General features: G+C 38.5%; 1 protein-coding gene across 6 annotated transcripts in view; it reads left to right on the top strand.

Moving 5' to 3' along the window:
* The window catches only part of EPHA3 (EPH receptor A3), a 217827-nt gene that overhangs the window by 34322 nt on the left and 164659 nt on the right, over positions 1-18846 (top strand). The window contains exon 1 of one of the 6 annotated variants that reach the window (XM_080603574.1): positions 23-263. The exons of the other annotated variants lie outside the window; for them this stretch is intronic. The gene's annotated coding sequence lies outside the window, so the exon portion shown is untranslated. Of the gene's footprint in view, positions 1-22; positions 264-18846 lie in introns of those variants that run through there. 6 annotated transcript variants of the gene reach the window in all.

Below are 18846 nucleotides of genomic sequence, written 5' to 3'. Positions count from 1 at the left end.
GTTCTAGGGAGTATGTATTACATGTTTTAGTAATTTGATTAAATCAATAACAGGGAAATAGAGTGTTTTCATCACTTCCATTGCAGAAAGTCTGCCTTATGAAGGATTTGCTGCTGATGGACTGATGTCTTGATGCTTAGTGCCAGACGCTAACGTGGTAGCTCTACTTTCTGAGTAGAAATTCCTGGTTGGAGTAGGAACTGTTACCAGTCATTTAAAAACAGCAATAATGTTCTTCCCCCGCCAACAGCTCTGGGAGCCTGGTAATAGCTCATGGCATTTGGTTAAAATTATTAGCTGAAGTATATGGCACTCAATATAAAAATATCTTACAGATCAAGGATATTTATTGTTACAGGTTGCTATACAAATCTTGTCTTTTCATCATGCAAACGTGTCCAGGATTTTAAGTATATGCAAACTAATTTTAAAAAGAATCTCTTAAAAGACCATGAAATATGGATATTTTGTCATAAACTAATGTTTATTACATTAGAACCTGCAGTGCTAAGCAGTGTGTTGGTGTAGCGGAGTAGTCAATAGTAGCAAATGTGAACTGAAGGAACTGCTGTCAAGTCTTGGAAACCAAATTTTATTTTACTGGAAATTAAAAAAAAAAGTTGTACCATTCCCAAAGAAAGTATTAAGTATTAAAATAATTCAGTTTAATTCAAATGAAAGCTGCAGATCAGATCAGTGTATCGATATCATGTTCTTTATGATTTATGGTTCTGGAATGAATGTGAAATTAACTTAATAGGCATTGATCTCGTACTGTAATGTATTGACAATGTGCAATGTGATATCTGTCTTCCAGATTTTGACTGCTTTCTTATTGCTCTTAAAGGTTATTCCTTCTAACTTGACTTTTTTATTTCTTAATGTGAAGAGAGAAGTGAGCATTCTGGCCTTGCTCTCCTTACTGTTGTGAACAATTTGTTTGGCTTCATTGGTGTTAGGTGATTTGCTCTGGACTATTTTCCCTTTAATTTTCATCTGAAAAAGTAAGTCTTCATCAAATGCCTCACTTCAGAAGTCTGCATAGCAAAATAAGACTTTTTTCATGATTATATGTATAAAAGTCTCACCATGTATGCAGAGGTAAAATCTGGGTGATAAATTTCTTTGCCTGGATCATTTTACTTGCTCTATATTCACTGATCTATTTCCATTAAGTTTATTGCTTTCATTTCATGGCTCTGAATAGTTTCAAATAGCTTCTTTGAAAAATCATCAAATCACATAAGTGTGTTTTATTTTATAAACTTTGCAATTTAAATTGCCATATAGGCTGCAGTTAGACATCACAACAGTGTTCAGTTTAATGTTAGTTTTTCATAAAATTACCTCTAGCTATTTGGTGCTTGTAGGCATAGGAAAACTGTTCTAGATACTGTTCAGAGCTTTTGGGTATTTCCCTGATCCATTCAGATCTGTTCTAAGGAATAGCTGCAAGGAATGGCTGCAAGGAATAGCCATATAAATGCCTCTCCAGTGTCACTTCCATAGTGAAGGAGAAAAAAACACAATATTGTCTATCATATTGTCACATATTGTACAAAATCCTTTTGGGGTTGGACTTTCTTCCTAAAAATAATAGGCATTTCAGACCACATAATAGCTTCAGGTGAGATGTAGGCATATGGTGTGCATTGGGAAAAAGTCAAATTTATCAAGTTTAGATTCATAGTGCTTCTGATCATGGCAACTTAGTTTTAAGAAACAGAGGGTGTTATTCCATATTTTAAGCCTGGTCAAATTCTAATTTCTAGCAGTAAAGTGTAGTAAAATGAGTATTTCTTGAGGGAAGAGAAGGAACTGTTACTCTTGTACACTAGTAACTTGCAGTGGCATTGATTTAACAGCTCTAATCTGAATCGATTCAGTATAACACAGAGTGGTTCTTATATAGGTCCTGCTACGGGTTGGTGTATGGGGCTTGGTTTCGTTCTGTGAACTCCTGTCATGGAGTCTTCTGGTAGTGTTGAAGTAAATCCATTTAGGATATCAAAGTCATGAGAACAGAGTGTGCTTGTGACTGACAGGTAATTTGCAATGAGCTTTTCCAGGGCTGCAGCATAATTTCAATAGCAGCTATAATCATAGAGTCTGAAGGGTTTTGAATGTGTGTGCGCGCTTTAGTGAATTTTTTTTTCTTCTTTGTTGATTTAAATATTAATAGGAAATTTACTGGGTGCAAGTCTGATCTCAATTATACTACCTTTTACCATAACATTACTCAGTTGATTTCAGAGGAACAGCTCTTATATGCTGTAGTTACACTGGTATATAAGCAGTTCTGGTTTTGTTTGGTTTTCTTCTATTTTACGGCAGGCTTTCCTCATTGTAAGAGAATAAATGCTTATTTTAGAATATTGTTAATAAAATCACATTTTCTTCTCAGGCAGTCACTACACAGAAGTGAGCAAATCTATCTAGAATCCTGACTTAATAAAGCTGTGCTGTTGATACAGCACGTCATTGTGTCAGGCTAATTTTGCAGGTTTCTTGCAACTAAGAACCAACCTTCTCGCCCCCCCCCCCCCCCCCCCAGTGTTTTCCCCCTTTTTCTTTTAAAGCACAGGCACATCAGTGGTTAATGTGAAATACTATCATTTTCCAAAATGAGTAGTCTGTATTATTTAGTGGTAATAACAAGAGAATTTGTTCATTGCGTAGCTGCAGTGTCTCACTAGTATGGTTTTTGTTTTTTGCAAAAAGAAATGAAATGCCAGACAGCCCTTGGCTGAAAACAAACAAACCAAACAACAACAACAAAATTTTTGGTGGGGTGTGACAAGGTGAATAGGAAAGTCAAGGAGAAAATAGTTTTTTGTTTCCTGATGGTGATTTGTGCCACTTGCTGCAGTATCAAATAAGAGTGAAAATTAAACAAATGGTATAAGAAGTAAAATTACTAAGATACGGAATTTTAATCTGAGCTCTCATACCTTGAAGCATGATTTTTACTGTATGTTTCAAAAATGTGGAGATTCTTGATATTTGGAAATAAATAACTTGTATAACCGTTGTTGCTATACTCCCTGGACTTTGATTCTCAGATTTTGTGTCAAGTGATTTTGAGCAGAAATTCTTTAATTTTCTGTTAGTGTGGTTTGACACATTTGACTACAAGATAATCTTATGTTATCACTTTCAAAGAGTAAATTGGCTATCAGTAAAGAGCTTAAGGTAGGCGTTTTTGTTTAAAATTAACTAGTAAACTTATTCAAGGATGCTTCACCAGAATCATATTAAATAAACTTAGGGTATTGGACCTACAAATGCAGAAACTTGTGTGAGCTATATCCGTAGGCATCCTCAAGAATGTCAGAGGGTAACTTGCAGCAAAATCCATATATTTGAGCTTCTGTGAGCAATTATGACCATTTGTCTACATTATATAGAGTTTATCACAGAGTGGAATAGTGTGGTCCCTGGAACCTGGGGACAGGAAAAATAAGTTGTGAGATTCAAAAGATACCACAAATGCTTTAGCATGTGTAAGCTTAGCTGGAATTCTTTCAAGGCAGAGCTTCAATTCAGGAAATGCAAATGTTGGAGTTTGGTGGAATTATCCCAGCAAAAATCTGAAAGAAGTAGCAAAAATTCCATTCCAGTGGATGAGGGACTCATTTTAGGAAGAAAAAAGGTGTTTTATCATGGACGATTGAGGATGGCTGTTCAGTATTATGTAACACCTTGCAATTCTCTACAAAATTGTTTTCAATGTTACTTTTCATTTGCGAAACGTGATCTGTATGCTGTGCACCCATGATACATTTATGGCTGATATATTTATCAGCTGTCATAACGACACAACACATTTTAGAGTTTTAGCATTTTGTTGCGTGTATTTGACTTAAAATGCTTATTCATCTCCTTTCATGGTCAAGTAACTGTATGTCATACATCAGAGGAAAACAGAAAAAGGATCATCTTTGGTGTTGTCTTTTATGACTTGCAGCTTGACACTAAAATAATTTTCTTGCCATTTTTAAATTTGCATAAGTATAAAGAATGAACATGACCCTCCATACAAGGTTTTTGTAGGATCAAAGTAGTTAACATTGTATTTCAATCACATCCATAGCTGTTAAAGCTTATATCATGAAAAATTCGCAGACAACATTCAACAGGGGAGGACTGCGGTGTGATAAGAGAGGACAGGATATTAAAAGAGATTATATATCCAAAAAAGAGATATTTACTGTACTCAGAAGCTGCAGCACGGATGTCGAAAAATGAAAATGGAAAATTAGCCTGGAAATGACTTGCAGATAAAAAAAAAAAAAAAGAAAAAGAAAAAACTCAAGACAATTGAAGGTCAAACAGTGACAAATTTTGCATGTGAGTGAGAGACAGGGCTTTGTTAGTTCCTCTGGTTTTCTGTTGCTCTCTGAACTTACTGCCCACTGGTCTCGAATGCTGAGACAAACTTCCTTAGTCCTCTCCTCAGGCATTCTTGAGGTGTATTTGGGTCTGTGGCCATGGTAGAGGCAACAGTGCAATGTGGAATTGGATGCACAGTCTCCCAGGCTTTCCCAGAAAACTGAATTGCAGACTGTTTTAAGATCATGAAATAAAATAGCCCCCAGTTCTATTTTTCTGGGGCAGTTCTCACTGTCAGCCACACCTCTTCACCCTAAATTTTACGTATTTAGCTCTGGGTAACTGACACAGCATTTCACAGCATCTCTGAATTTGTCCCAGAGTTTGTCATAAATACCTGATAGTTCATTGTCCTGTTGTCTTTAGCCTGCTTGTGCAAATGCAATGAACAGGATTTTATTTTCTTCTATAAATACTGGTTTACTCAAAGCAGATGTTTTATGACAAAGAATTTGAGGGAGTAGCACTGAAGAGATGTGAATTAAAGCCTCTTGAGAGGAGCACTGTGTGGAGAAAAAACTGAGGCATGTGGGGGAAAACTAGTCCGGTAGTATTTGTGCCACCACAGCTGACAAACTGAATGTGTTTGTTTTGGTGAAATGCCCTGACAGTAGTCAGTGTCATTTATGTAAGGTGACTGAGATGTTATGATGGAGCTCAGAGTATAATTTGTTGTATTAAACTGTTTTATGGTAAGATTTCATTAGTTCCTAAACAATATCTGAATGTAATAAAATAGGGAGAAAATATTTGTAGGTAACTCTAGTACTAAAAATGAGTGCTGGGAGAGCTATAAGACACAGAATTAGGTTGAAAGGGAACAGGTGGATCAGAAGCAGAAGTACTTTTTAGGGATTGGTACAAAGGCTCATTACTTTCCCCTCAAAAAGTAACAGTCTAGAATATGTCTTCAAGCTTGTCTTTGCATCTCTCTCCCCTTATCTGATCTATGAAGTACACAAAAAGAATGCTATAGGCAGAAGAGAGTTAAAATAGCCAAGGCTGTAGCTGGGTACCCCAGCCTTATAGGACACCCTGTTGGAGGGGAGATGGCGAGCAAGCAGCAAACCCATTCCCCTCAGGACTGACTGCTGGTAGTTCTGCCTCGATACAGCTAGAGCTCCTGCAGCAATGGGTGTAAGCTGAGTGGATATTGCATTAGTATCTACATGTTCAATAGTCCTCTTTAATGCTTTTAAAGCTTGCTATTGTGGGCTTCTCAGAGAGAAGTTAATAGGCCTGTAAGAATTGTGGTCAGGGGTGCTTTTTATAGTATTAGACTGCTTTGTAGCTTTTTTATAGGGATAGGTATTTTCATTTCAGACCTTCTAACCAGGTATCACACACAAAAGCAAACTAAACCTGACTAAACTGGGAAAATTAGAGACATAAAAGGATATTTTTCCATCCCCTAGATGAGCAGGCTTGAATCCCTCAAGTACATATTCTAATACTTTGTTCAACCTAATTTTAAAATTCCAGCTAATGGGGTTTCCTCTGGGAGATCTTCTTGCAGTCTGCTTTATACGTCTCCCTGTTATGAATTATTTGCTAATAATCAGTCTTTTATTTCTTAATGGGATTTCTTTTAAATGAGTACTTTTTGAATTTTACCCTAGTGAATCATAGGAAATAATTCCTTTTGTATTTGTTTGCTCTTTAATTAGCTGTTGCGTGAACATTTTGGTTTTGCTCTGTTTAGCAAAAATAGCTTTCTAACTCTGATCAGTCTACCTGATTTTTCTTTTTTTTTTTTTCTTTTGGTTCTCTCCCAGCATTGATCCTCTTCTGTTAACAGACAAAAGCAAGTTCACTGGTCAGTTTTGAACTGATGGAAGTGTAGTTATCATTTGAAGGAGACTAAAAAGTGTTCCACTTAAGCAGGTGCTGATCAGCAGTGAAGGTCAAGTGACTATTTGTGAGAATGGGCATGTGTGAATTAACAGTGGTTGCAGTGGGATTGCTGAAGTGAAATTAGTGATTTGATGGTCTCAATTGAATCCAAAGTGTTTGAAAAATGATTGTTCTTTTTGAAAGTAATAGTTCACTAACGATGCATTCGTTGCTTGCATCCTGTTTGTACATAAAACTGAACATACACCGAACTCTGATAGTTTGGAAATAGTTGAAAGGAGGAAAAAAACATAGTAGGAAGTGCTAGGCACTATTTATCACTTGAGGGGAAAATACTTGTTTTCATATTTTGATATCATCAAAGGAAATCATCCTTGCACGGGGGATGTAAGAACCCTTCTAAGTTTGGGTTTTCACAGCTTGGTTATGTCTGGCTCCAGATTACTTGATTTAGTGAACAAAAGGAAGTTCCATGAGATGTTTTTTATAAACATTTTAGCTAATATCCATTATAAACTTAACCTTACATTTCTAAAATATGTGACTCCATATAAACCAGATTAAGCCAAATTAAGGTTTAAATAACCTTTTTCATTAGTTTTACTGCTTTAAAATCACTGTGTGGCAAAGAAAAAAAAAGTTCCTTTTAAGAACATTCATCTTCTGTCGTTTCAATTGTGTCACAGATTTTTCCGCATTACATTGCACAGCTTTTAAAAATTAATATTTGTTCTTCTGCTTTATTAGATTCTAGTTTCTATGTGCGTTTCAATTGCAAATTTTGTGTATGGTGACAGGAAGACAAACTTCTTTGTTTTTCCTTCTCCTGTTGATGAAACTTAGTAAGCTCCAACTTGAAACGCATTAGTTTTGTCTCCTGTCAAGCTTCAGAGCTGTTCAGACAGTGTGAACTTCATCCATTAATATCTTATGAATACCTGATTTTAATAGAAGAGCTATTAGTGAATAATGCTTTGAAAAAAGGAGATATCCTCAAGACAGGTGGAAGGCATATTTTTCTGTTTGTTTTGCCTTTTTTAATAATATCTTAAACTTTGTTACTGAATGTATTTTTTTTTTAGTTAATATTTCTCTACTTTGTTATTTTTCTGTTGTCTAGGATCAGGAAAATGCATAAGCGCATCTGTAGCGTAAACAACTTTAGAACATAGCTGGACTGGTTCCTGCATGTCTTGTGCTGTTTATTCAACAGTGGGGTCTTTATCCTCCCTGAGAGGTCTGTGTGTTCATACCTGAGTGGAGGAGTTCATAGATGTTTCTCCCTGAGTAAGCGATACCTCTGATTTCTGCATGGATGGCTTTGGCTGTTACATATTTTTAGTCATCTCTGGAAGTGAAACATCTGTACTGTGTTCCCAAACTGGAGTAGTCTTTCTGAATTACCGGTGATATCTACACTTCTCAGTTTCTGGTATGACGTGTTTCTTCTCCTGGTAGGAAACCGTTAGGGTGGGTTTTCTTTCAGCTGTGCTGGTTTCAAACATACAACTTTGATGCTTAAAGTGCTACACCCAGGTGGAATGTATATTCAGTAGAATGAGTGAAAGAAGGTAAAAAGGTTCTGGAAAAACCTTCCACACCTGCATCATACAACTCTTTGGATCCCATTGAAATTAATGAGTTTGCTATCTATAGAGTTAAATATATACTTCTAAATTTGCAGGAGCAAGTGTTTCATCTATCATTTTTTGTTTCTTTTTTTGAAACACCGATGTTAGGATAGTTCTCTTTCTTTCTCCGTAAGGGGTAACAGGGAAAGTTTCTAGGGTCTGAAACAGGTTTAGTTTTGGAGCATCAGAGCTGACTTGAAGATTGCAGAGGAAGAATTGTGCTTTGCTGAGTACCTCATTCCCCAGCCTTACCGTTAGGTTGCATGTGCTGACCTTGTCTCTGAAGTTTTTACTATTAGTGTACTTGTTGGGTTGTGAAATGGAAAGGAATTTAAAAAAAAAAAAGAGAGGAATCCTATCGGCATTTCATTAGAAATATTTAAAGCATCAGAAAACTACTTATAGAAAGGTTAAATGTTGGCATTGTATTTTTTTTTTTTTAAAAAAAAAGTAATCTTGAACTAATTTCAAGTCCACAATCAGTCCAGATCACAGGTGGCAAGATAGACTGGCCCAGGCCTTGAGGTAAATTATGCATAATTATTCATAACTGCTATTTTTGGCTTGCTTGCATTTGTCCTAGACCTCTGCCTGAGGAAACAATTTGAAATAATTAGTGTGCGAGTGCCCTGACAATGATGAATGAATCAAATGCATCTGGTGCCAAACATGGATCTTGATAAGAAGCAGATAACTTTGGCAACTGTGGATTTTTTGTTTTTAAATCTTTGCGACTGGGAACAGTTTGTTCATTTTATTAGGCTGACATGCTCAAGGTAGAAAATTACCACTCACTGTGCCCTGATCAAAGTGCAGCTAGGAATTCTAGCATTGCAAACACGAAACAGTTCTGCAGACTGTGTGTGCAAATATTCAGGGCAAAGAGAATGAAGGGAATATTAAGGCGGAACGTTTTGAGCACACAGGGCAGAGAAGCTGAATGTTAATGTTCCAGCAGCGAAATGCATTGCTTATCTTACATAGGTTGCAGGTCCATTTTACATAAATATTTAGCAGCGTAAATACAGCTGTATGTCATTACTCAGGGAGAAGTAAAAGCAGAAACAAAAAGATTCCGGTCTGATTTGCACGTTGTAACTTAGTTAACAACGCTTCTGGAGTCTTCAGGGCTGTTTGTTTCTTTTTCTGGCTTGAGTGCTTCATTTCTCCTCTAGGTAATCGACTTTATGTGCTTGTAGATGAGGATGAATATGAGGCTCTTTTTAAATGAAAGTGTTTAATGAAGAGGGGAAACAACACATTTCAATTAGTGCGCCCAAGATAGCTCATTTTTCTCTTGTTGGACAAGTGAGAGAACTCTTAGTAGGTTTTCATTTGCAAAATAACAAATTGAATAAACCAAGAAGAGGGCACAAAGCAGCGTTCAGACCTGTGACTCAGTGCCTGAATTATGGCTGGGCGGTCTCTCTCTGTGTAGACCAGCTTCTGGACCCTACCTTGAAGGTGTAATGCTGGGAGTAAAGGTCTCTGAAACAAGTGTGGCTATGAAGAAAGATTTTTGAGGCCAAATTGCTAGTTAAAACTTTGACAGAAGAGCTGACAAGTTGGGAGCTGAGCTGTTTTTTTTTCTCTTGTTTCTAGGTATTTCAGGTAAAGATGTTACAATGAGGATTTAAATTTTCCAGCTTGTCAGCTACTGCTGCATGTCCTCTGTTTTAAAGGAGTTTATTGGTGACACCTAAGCGTTTGATTGCTTTCTAAACTCCATGCAGGCTCAAATAGGAAGTGTTTGGTGAATCTTCTAGCTTGTGCTTCTGTCTGCAACTAGTGATACTACAGTGATGAGAATCCTGATGTTTCCTCAGGAACTTATACCTGTGTAGGCAGTGGCCAGAACAGAGCTGTAGTGTGCTGTGAATGCCCTAGGCAGTGTGGCCACGTTAAGGGATGCAAAGAAATGTTGAGCCTAGCTAAGCAAAATAATCCCAAAGGTTGGCTGGTTGCTTGTTCTTTCGTCTCAGTAGCCTCTGGATCTGCTTTGTGCTGTTTAGTAGTGTGGGAGGTGATGAAGGAAAGCAAATATTGAATGTTCAGAGCTCTTAACAGGTTTAGAAGGTTTAAACAACAACAAAAGTAGGCCCAAATACTAAGTGCTGACTCGCTGCAAAAGCACCATTCACTTTGTACACTCAGTGAGGCAAAATGTTAAACGGGTATGAATCATTTTATATCCTTTTGGCTGCCAGAATCCTGGAAGCAAAACTCATCACGGCCCAGAGGCTACCAGGTGAACACCTGAGCAAGGACTCTGTGACGGCAGGCTGCTGAGAGCCTTATTTCAGTGCCTTCATTTTGGACTCTGCCTCTCCCTGGGGCTGGTGAGCCCCTGACCCCATTCAGTCTCTGTCTTTCTGCAGCCTTGGCTCCCTTCAGAGGGATTCCAGGGTGTGTCAGGGTGGATACTCCATATCCCCTGTATCAAATCCAGGGACGTCTTGGCCTGCGGCCAGAACGCGGAACACGGCTTTTGGTTGCCCTGCAAACTGGCGCTCCCCACAAGTACCAGAATCCAGACCAGATCTTGCTATTCAGTGTGGTTTTGCACTCTCCTGGAACACGAAGGTCCTGGGGGGAAAAAATGTGTAATCACCTAATTAGGCTGTATCATAATGCATATGCACAGCGGAGCAGAGTTAGATTTCCATGTCTTGAGGAGCATACAGTTGATTGGCATTTCAGTGTCTCTGTGAAGAACAAGAGGAAATGATGCTGTTCTCTTAAGTTCTGTCTTTTAAGGATCAGTGGAGATATTTTTGCTCAGTAAACATTAGTATCTTTTATGCCGTTAATAGTTCTGGACTCAGCCTACTATGTGTCTTCTACACCATCAGGATCTTTTGACCTGCAGGGCAAGCCAAAGCGTCTTGCCTCATCCATGCTTCCCAGGACCACCAGGCATTACGTGGGTGATGGAGCAAGGTTACTGACTATTTCTTGGTAGGCGAAAATGTTACTTGATGGTGGAGTAATTTCTAAAAGGTAATGCTCAGAGCACTGGATGAATGGTTCTTCAAACTAAAAGGAATAAGAAAAAAAAATAGGTTATGGACACTTCTAAGTTGTTTAAGCTGTTTATAATCACAAAGATGACGTAGGTTTTTTACTCTTTTGAAAACCTTGCCACATGTTGCAAAATGCTAATGCCTGCCTCTGTTCACTCAACTGTACTTTCTTATGCACAATGGCTTAAACTATAATGAAATTCAGGCTTTTGTCAGAGTTACTGAATTACACCTGGACAATTAAACTTAGCAGCTTGGTCTGCAAGTGGCAGAACAAAGCCATTTTTATTTTCTACAGATTCATCTCCTACTCCTTGCCTGCCTACAGATGTCCTGTGGTATCTCTCCCTCATAGTAGTGCCATTACTCTAGCATCCATCACTATTCCTTCTGCAGAGTTTCAAATCGGTTCCCATATATGCTAGCTCCTCACTTAAGACTTCCTTCATGAATGCCAGTGGGCATTAGACAGACCTCTGTTGGACTTTGCTCCAAAAAGTGTGGATGTGCGTGCACACACTAAAGGGATGGCCGGCTAAGCATGCAGCTGTCCAGGCACGCTGTAGCCTTACCCTTTAAAAGGGGCACTGTTTTTCTTTCTTATACTTGTCCATTGGCTTTCACAAAGCCCATAGACAGCCGAGACACCAATCTTCTAAAATTTAGTTGAAATTGGCCAAGAGGTTCCAAAGTTAATGGGGGCAGTGTGGATTGGGGTTGGCATAATTATTTAAGCCTCGTTTCTTGGGGAAACTAGACTACAACACCCTTATTTCTGTCTTTTGCAGAGGAAGTCGTGTGAATAGCTGAATCCTGTCTACTGGTCTGTGAATTCAGAGTTCTCCAAAGTGTGTTATGTCTGATTACACAAGTGTCAGTTTGCATGCAAATCTGACTTGAACTGAAAGATGTGTGAAACCACTTCATGTAGCTTCTTACTCCCTAAATGCCTGATGAGGTTCTAGTAGGATGTGTACAATGTAGGTGTTAGGTGGAGTATATTGTGCTTCTAGAATGTCACCTCTCTAGACACCCTAGCCTTTTTCTTGAGCTTGGATGACATGCAAATATCTTGTGAAAAAGCTTAAAAACACTTTGCAATGGGTATGTTCTTTGGAGGCATACTTGGGAAAATGCGTACCCCCTGGAGCAAACCCTGCTGCAAGCCTTTGTAGTGTTTTCCTGATCTGTGTTATGTGCGTAGGGATATCTGTCAAGCATGCAGTTTGTCTGACTTGTCCCAAGGATGGCTTGGGAATTTAGAAAGTTCAGATTTGTTCTCTTCCTGGTGCCTTTCTTTATAACAGTTCACTTCTACTGTTGTTCATCCCAGCTAGGAAAAAAGACCATTGAGGAGCCTTTTGATTCTAAGGTGTGTTCCTCAGTCAGTTTTCTTTGGGCACATCTTCATAGCAGGCTCACCTGGCACAGTACGAGCTGAGTCTTGGTGAATATTTCTCTTTAATCTATCAATGGCTCAAAATCATGAGAATTTAGATTTCTCAGCTGATGATTAATAAGATGAATTGATACTTCTGGTAATTGAAGCATGAAAATGATATTGGAAATGCATGCTGTCCTGAGTAATGTATTTGCAGGTGGAAGCCTGGCAGGTTCAATGTCATGGTGTCCCAAGGTAAATGCAGGCATCCGTGGAAACAGAATTAACTGCTGAAAATGATCGGAAGGGAACTCTGTGTGTGTGAAGTGAGGGCTGCCACACAGAGTAGTAATAGACCTACTGTAAAAGAATGTTGTTGGTTTTTTTAATAGGTGTTTTTTGCACTTAAAATAATTGATGTTTAATTCTATTTTTTTCCTTATGCAAGGAGTGAGATTGAAAGTATTTGACAGCTTAGAACTTCTTTATAGCCCTAATTTGCTTTCTGGAGGGAGAAACTAAACCCTAAGTCTGGGAGAAATTACTATTTCTCTTGCAACCATTTAAAAAAATCAGTTTAATGAAAGTGGGGATTATTAGCAGACTTCAGTAAATAATGTAGTCCTCAAAGTCTATACAGTGGTCCTAAAACTGACTGGATTTTTATACAGTCATAGAAGCAAGAGTAATTGATTTGTTGACTTGTAAAGTTGCTCTCCCTAACTTGCATCTATAAGCAGTAGTTCACGTGGTTTTATTTTGCTGTGGGCAAACATTTTGGTGTAGACATCCATGTAATTTGAAGTTACTAGACAATTTTTTTTATCATACAGTGTACTCATTTCCCAAAAAGCAAAATGCAGAGAGGATAATTTCTCTGAGGCAACAGCCTGGAACTGGGTATTGGTTCTTTCTGATTGGAAGCTTAGTGTAAGTAAGAAACTCTGTTGAGGAGGTGGTTATGAAATGGTTTTCTCCTTAGTGGATACACCTATTTTATTGTCCATCCCCCTGCTCTTTGGTGAGCAGCGAGGAGCTCGCTGTGGGGCCAGCCATGCTCAGCAATTCCTAGTGCAGAGGAGCCAGCCAGAGCTGTGGTACACTAACCCTAATTCCCTTTTCTTTTCTTTTCTCTTTTTTCTTTTCTACTTTTTTTTTTTTAATCCACCAGCAGGCTGGTGAGTAAACTGCAAGTGAACCAACCTCAGCCACACCACGCTCCAAAGCCTGGCCTGCATGCCAAAAGGCACGCATGTGTCCTTTGTAAGCTTCATTAACTCTTTTGGAAGAGAGAGTGCTACTTTGACATATTAATTAGTTGCCAAGCTTTCTTTTACTCCAAGTTAACCTTTGTGTTGGTCACTTGATTCAAATTGCTGATAATTGCAAGGCTGTTAGAGGTCTGTTTATGTGAAGTGTACTTAAAGGAGCTTTGCTGTCGGAGTGAGCAGGCAAATGTTTCGTATCACTTCAGAGCTGCTGGATTGTGCAAGCCCCACCCTCCCCTCCTTAGAAAGTGAGAAAGCATCCGAGGAGAAGCAAGGCAAAGATAAAAACAACAGAATACCCAAAGAAGTTACTGTTAAGAAAGCCGGTTCTTCATTGGAAAATAAAATGGCGAGAGAGCGGTCTGATAAGAAGTTCTCAAGCAATGAAATATTTCCTGTATTATATTCTGTATTATACACTATACCGTGCTCAGAAGTGACTGACTTTCAGATTGTCCATTGTGTGCTTTCATTTTTTCACATGGGTGCTGAATAATGCTTTTTACTTCTACAGGACAAGAGTAGTAAGATTTTGGATGTTTAATCAAAACTTTCTGGCTAAAGTAACCCCCCCCCCCCCCCCCAAAGGTACAGGTTAGCTTAGATGGTATAAATTAACATTTCATAAGTCTTAATTTTGTGCTATGTTTAATATTTTTCTTATCAAGACAGAAAACACCAAATGTTTTTGTATCGTACTTTTTTAAGCAATGAAGACAGACAGTGCTTTTCACAAGGTGTTCTTCTGACACTTCGTTCCAACTTCTCTCTTCTATCACTGCCAAAACTGGTTCCTTGAATCTGTCTCTGTTTTTTCTTTGCCCCAAAACAAGGTCAGGTTTTTGTTTTTACCAGTAAGTTAATTGTGTGAACAATTTCACTCTGTCCTATTTCCTGAGATTATTTCTGATGTATATTTTCTGCTAGCTGGGTATTGCTAGTTGATGAATGCTTGTAGCACAAACAGAAAGGTTTTATGCAAACTTCATCCAGTTTATGTCTTCTTAACTAAGTTGTTGGGTAGTTTTCAGAAAACAGTGGCATGAAAGCTGACTGCCCATTTGTATGTACAAGTATCTACATTCAAATGTTACAGAAATGCCCTGCTTAAGCTTTCTGTTGTGTAGTAACTGGAAAGCAGGACAACTAAATTGATAAAACCCGAAGTTCTGTTTTGAGATACATTGTATACTTCTTGCTGTGATAATTCACTTTAAAAAGGCATGGGACTCTTTCTCAAATCCATGCTATAAAATAGCATCTACCATTCAGACTGAAAGCTTTTTTGGGCAGAGACAAGCAGTCATTCTAACACATTCCTGTTATGCCTTGCACAATGGGATTGTTCCTTCTTAGTGCTACCACTTTTCAAGTAATAAATGTACCAGTAAAAATACTTTTCTCTGAACTTATCTCACAGAAGAAAAGTGCCATTATCTCACTGTTGGGAATGTTCAAGATTTTTTTTCCCCTTTATGACCTACTTTTTAGGGTAGATGCTTCTTACAGTTACTTCTTTTTTTCCACAACCATCTGTCTGTATTCATTATTGTGTAAATTTCAGTTTCTCTTGCCATTTGGTGTGTAGTAAGTCATTTTAATTGTAGCTAAATCTTTTATTTTAATTTAATGCTATATTTTATGAGAGTAAAACAGGAGTAGTCATGTGGATCTTAGGTCATTTCTGGAAGGCACTATTTTTATACATATATGTGTTTAAGTTCATAAACAGAGAATAAGATTGTTTTGAAATTTAGAAATGAGTGTTTAACTAGAGTAGTTTTGGGATAGTGAATTTACATTTTTCATTGCAGGAGATCTGTTTGGTTGTTATTTCAGCTGTTAAAAGATGTAAAGCACAGTAGCAATTGGTATATGCCAAAAGAAATGTTATTTGAGTACCTAAAAATAATGTACTGAAGTGGAAAAATGCTTTCAGTCTCTTCATGATCTGCTACTCTTCAAGAAGACCTGCAGTAAAGGGAAAGTGATCCCCACGTGGTTCAGTAGTGATTTGGGAAAATAATGCTTACTTTATAATGAGAAGACAACCTGAAGCAAAATGTCATAGGCTGCTTTCCTGCCAGCAGTTTTAGCGGCTTGTTTTATACTCTGCTCTCTTCCAAGGTTGGTATGAGGCAGGTAATTCAAACTACTTTACTGCCATTACTCATTTCCCAAGTTGCAGTAACTCAGCAAGATGGTTTTGTTTGTTTGTTTGTTTGTTTTTGTATAGGTGTGTAGTGTGCAGGGTCTTCCAAGGTTTGATGCAAGGACCATTTCAGCACAGGTGTATTGTAGCCCTCTGCACCCCGTGTGCCACAGGTGATGGGGGGTTGGTTTTTGCTGCAAGGAAATGCCATCAATCGCCTCATGATTTTGAAGTGATTTACTTGCTGGATAGGAATTCTGCAGGGCTGAGGTCTGCTGAGTATTGCTCTTAGTTTCACATGCTGTCTGTGAGACAACTAGCTAGCTGTTTTAGAATGAAGAGTGTGATGATAGGGCATGTGTTAGCTTGCAGTCTTCTTACATGACCATCACTCTTATGTTCTGACTCCTTTTCCACTTGGGAGCTCCGTCATGCTGACTTGGTTACCATCTTTCTCTTCCCTCACTTTAAAGAGGAAAAAAAGGTGTGTATTTCTCAAATACTGTCCTCAGCTACATCACCCCCAAATGAGTAGCACTCTACTACTTGTTAGAGGGCTATCTCAACCTTTGTCACTATACTTTTCTCAGTCAAAACAGGTGGCTGTATATGCTGTTGATGGCATGAGTTTGGCGATCACTGAAAGTGATTTGATCTTCATCTTTGGTGTTCTGCAGGGAACATCTCTTTGTATTTGTGAAATATTTCATTTTGTCTTTTTAAAGACACTTTCCTACATCTTTCAGTTACCCCATATATGATGATATCCACAGAAATCTAATAAACGACCAAGTTGTCTTAATTGGGAGAACAGCTGGACATGCACTCTTGTACTGTTCTCTAGAGCTGTGGATGAGTTGATGTTAAATGTGGTCTTGTTTCATTCATTCCTACTTGGAGCATGCACATGTAGTGGATCCTGGCCTCCAACCAGACTTTGTGCCACAGACACTCTGGGCTTGGCCATTCAGCCAGTTTTCAATCCACCTCACTGCTCATCCAGCCCATTCATCAACAGCTTGTCTGTGAAGATCTTACAGGAGACAGGAGTTGAAAGCCTTACTGAAGACCAGTCCAATATCCTCTGCTCTCCTCTCATCTAGTAAGCCAGTCACTTCATCGTAGATGTTTATCAGTCTGGTCAAGAATGACTTCCCGTGGGTGTATCCATACTAACTCTTCCTGCTGACTTTCTTGTCCTTCATGTGCCTGGACGTGGTGGTTCCCAGGATTAGTTTTGTCACCTCGCCAGGCATGAAGGCTGACCGGCCTGTAGTTGCTCAGGTCCTCCCTACTCCTGGTCCCTGTTTCCCTGCCCTAGCCTTAGAACTGGTGTTTTGGTCACTTTTGATCGTTGATTATACAGCCTGTCTTGGGGCTTGTTTCTTTTTGGTCTGCTTTCAGTGTCTTTTCACCAGGATGGGTTTGGATGGGTTTCTCCCTGTATCACCTTGCCGTATTGCCACTTCAGTGCTCAGGGAGTAGACAGAGCAGGATCAGCAGTTAAGCTGTTATAGAGCCATGATCTCACCTATATACTGTGCAAGTTAAATCAGTTTTCCATGTGGTGGTTAGAGGTCACATGCACATTTCTGTACCCTTCACAGCTGAAGAGTGTTTTGGCAAGGTATTTTGCTGTATTTTTAATGTCAGCTTGCTGTTGGACTAGTCAGGCAGTGGTTATTTCTGAAGGACAGTGTCTTGGCAGTAAGTGAATTTAAAATTATGCCTTAGAACATTGTGTTTGACCGTCTTGGGGAAAAAAAAAACAAACAAACAAAAACCCAACAAACTAATGTCCAAAACATCTCCTCTTGAAAATTGCAATGTTTCTATTCTTATCTGAATTTGCACGCTGTGCATGTGGAGGTGTCCAGTTTGCTGTAGTCAGACTACAGTTTGACTCCAAAGGACGTGAATGCATCACCTCTGTATTGTGTAACCTTCACAGCCTTCAGGTTTAATTTGAAGTTGCCTTCCTGGCTTTTGGAAAGCCGCATGAATTTTCTCCACCCTCTCTCTGTGGTCTTTGTTATATCTGCTTGCTGATCCAGAATGTGGTCCCTCCGCTTCTTCCCCACACCTCCAAGTGGCTGGAAGTAGTTCTTGTGTTTGCACTATCACCTTAATGTTTGCATTGCCTGCTTTTTTTCCCCCAACTTTCAGTCTTTGCTTGTGTCTAAATCTCTCCCTTGATTCAATTATAACTTGCTTTCCTTGCCTCCTTTGTCCATAATTGAGTCGTACTCACTTTTGTATCGGATTATCATTTGTTTTTTTTCCCTTTTCTGACTGAAGCAGGATTCTTTTCTCATTTCTTGTCACTTAAACCGTCCTTCTCTTTCTGTTGCTAAGGTTTGTAAGCCTGACATGCTTTTGTCCTCAATTTTCTTTCTCACAATCCCAGACATCTAGGTTTCAGCTACCTTTCTTTAGAACTTTTTTTATAGTTTCCTGAAATATGTATTTTTTTTTTCTGCTTGAAAAAAATATCCTTGTCTTTTGAGATAGGGCAATACAAACAATTTCCAAATTGTTCTGTGTATTTAGATTTATATATCACTTGTAAAAACTGGGATCATTCATAAATTTAACCTGATTTTTTTAATGAGAAGATTTCAGCTTGTGCTAGGCTCATGGTGACGTGTTGCCTGATTACTCACCTACACTGCATGTTGATGTTTTTGTTCCTTTGCAAAGATTACAAAAACCTTCAAACATCTACCTAGAAAACTGCTTCATTTGCTTTTCCAGTCTGTCCCCTATACCTATAGGAAATAAGGTAATACCTTTCCTAAAACCGATATGTAACCCCTGAACAAGAGCAGCAAGAGTTACAAAGAGTGCGGGCCTTTTTTCTAAGTACACTCTACTCATTAGTGAGAAAAAGAACAAAAATACTGTTTTATACTCGAATTCAAGAACCTGCATATGTGGAAGTTAGTATAAATCATAACTACATTGTGCTTTTACCATCTTGTCGTGTTTCTTCAAGCACAGGCTTTTGTCTTTTTTTTTCACTTTTCATGAGAAACGGTTTTCTTTCATGGAGTGAAAAAAAATGTTTTAATAACAGAAATTGCATCACAAAATAGGTATATGTGGGATATAGAAAGGGTTTTTTATAATGAAAAATGTTGCCCCA

Source organism: Anser brachyrhynchus (assembly GCF_964034855.1).
Source record: "Anser brachyrhynchus genome assembly, chromosome: 1".
NCBI lineage: Eukaryota > Metazoa > Chordata > Aves > Anseriformes > Anatidae > Anser > Anser brachyrhynchus.
The sequence above is the reverse complement of the archived record's forward strand: the minus strand, read 5'-3'. Positions and strand labels throughout refer to the sequence as shown.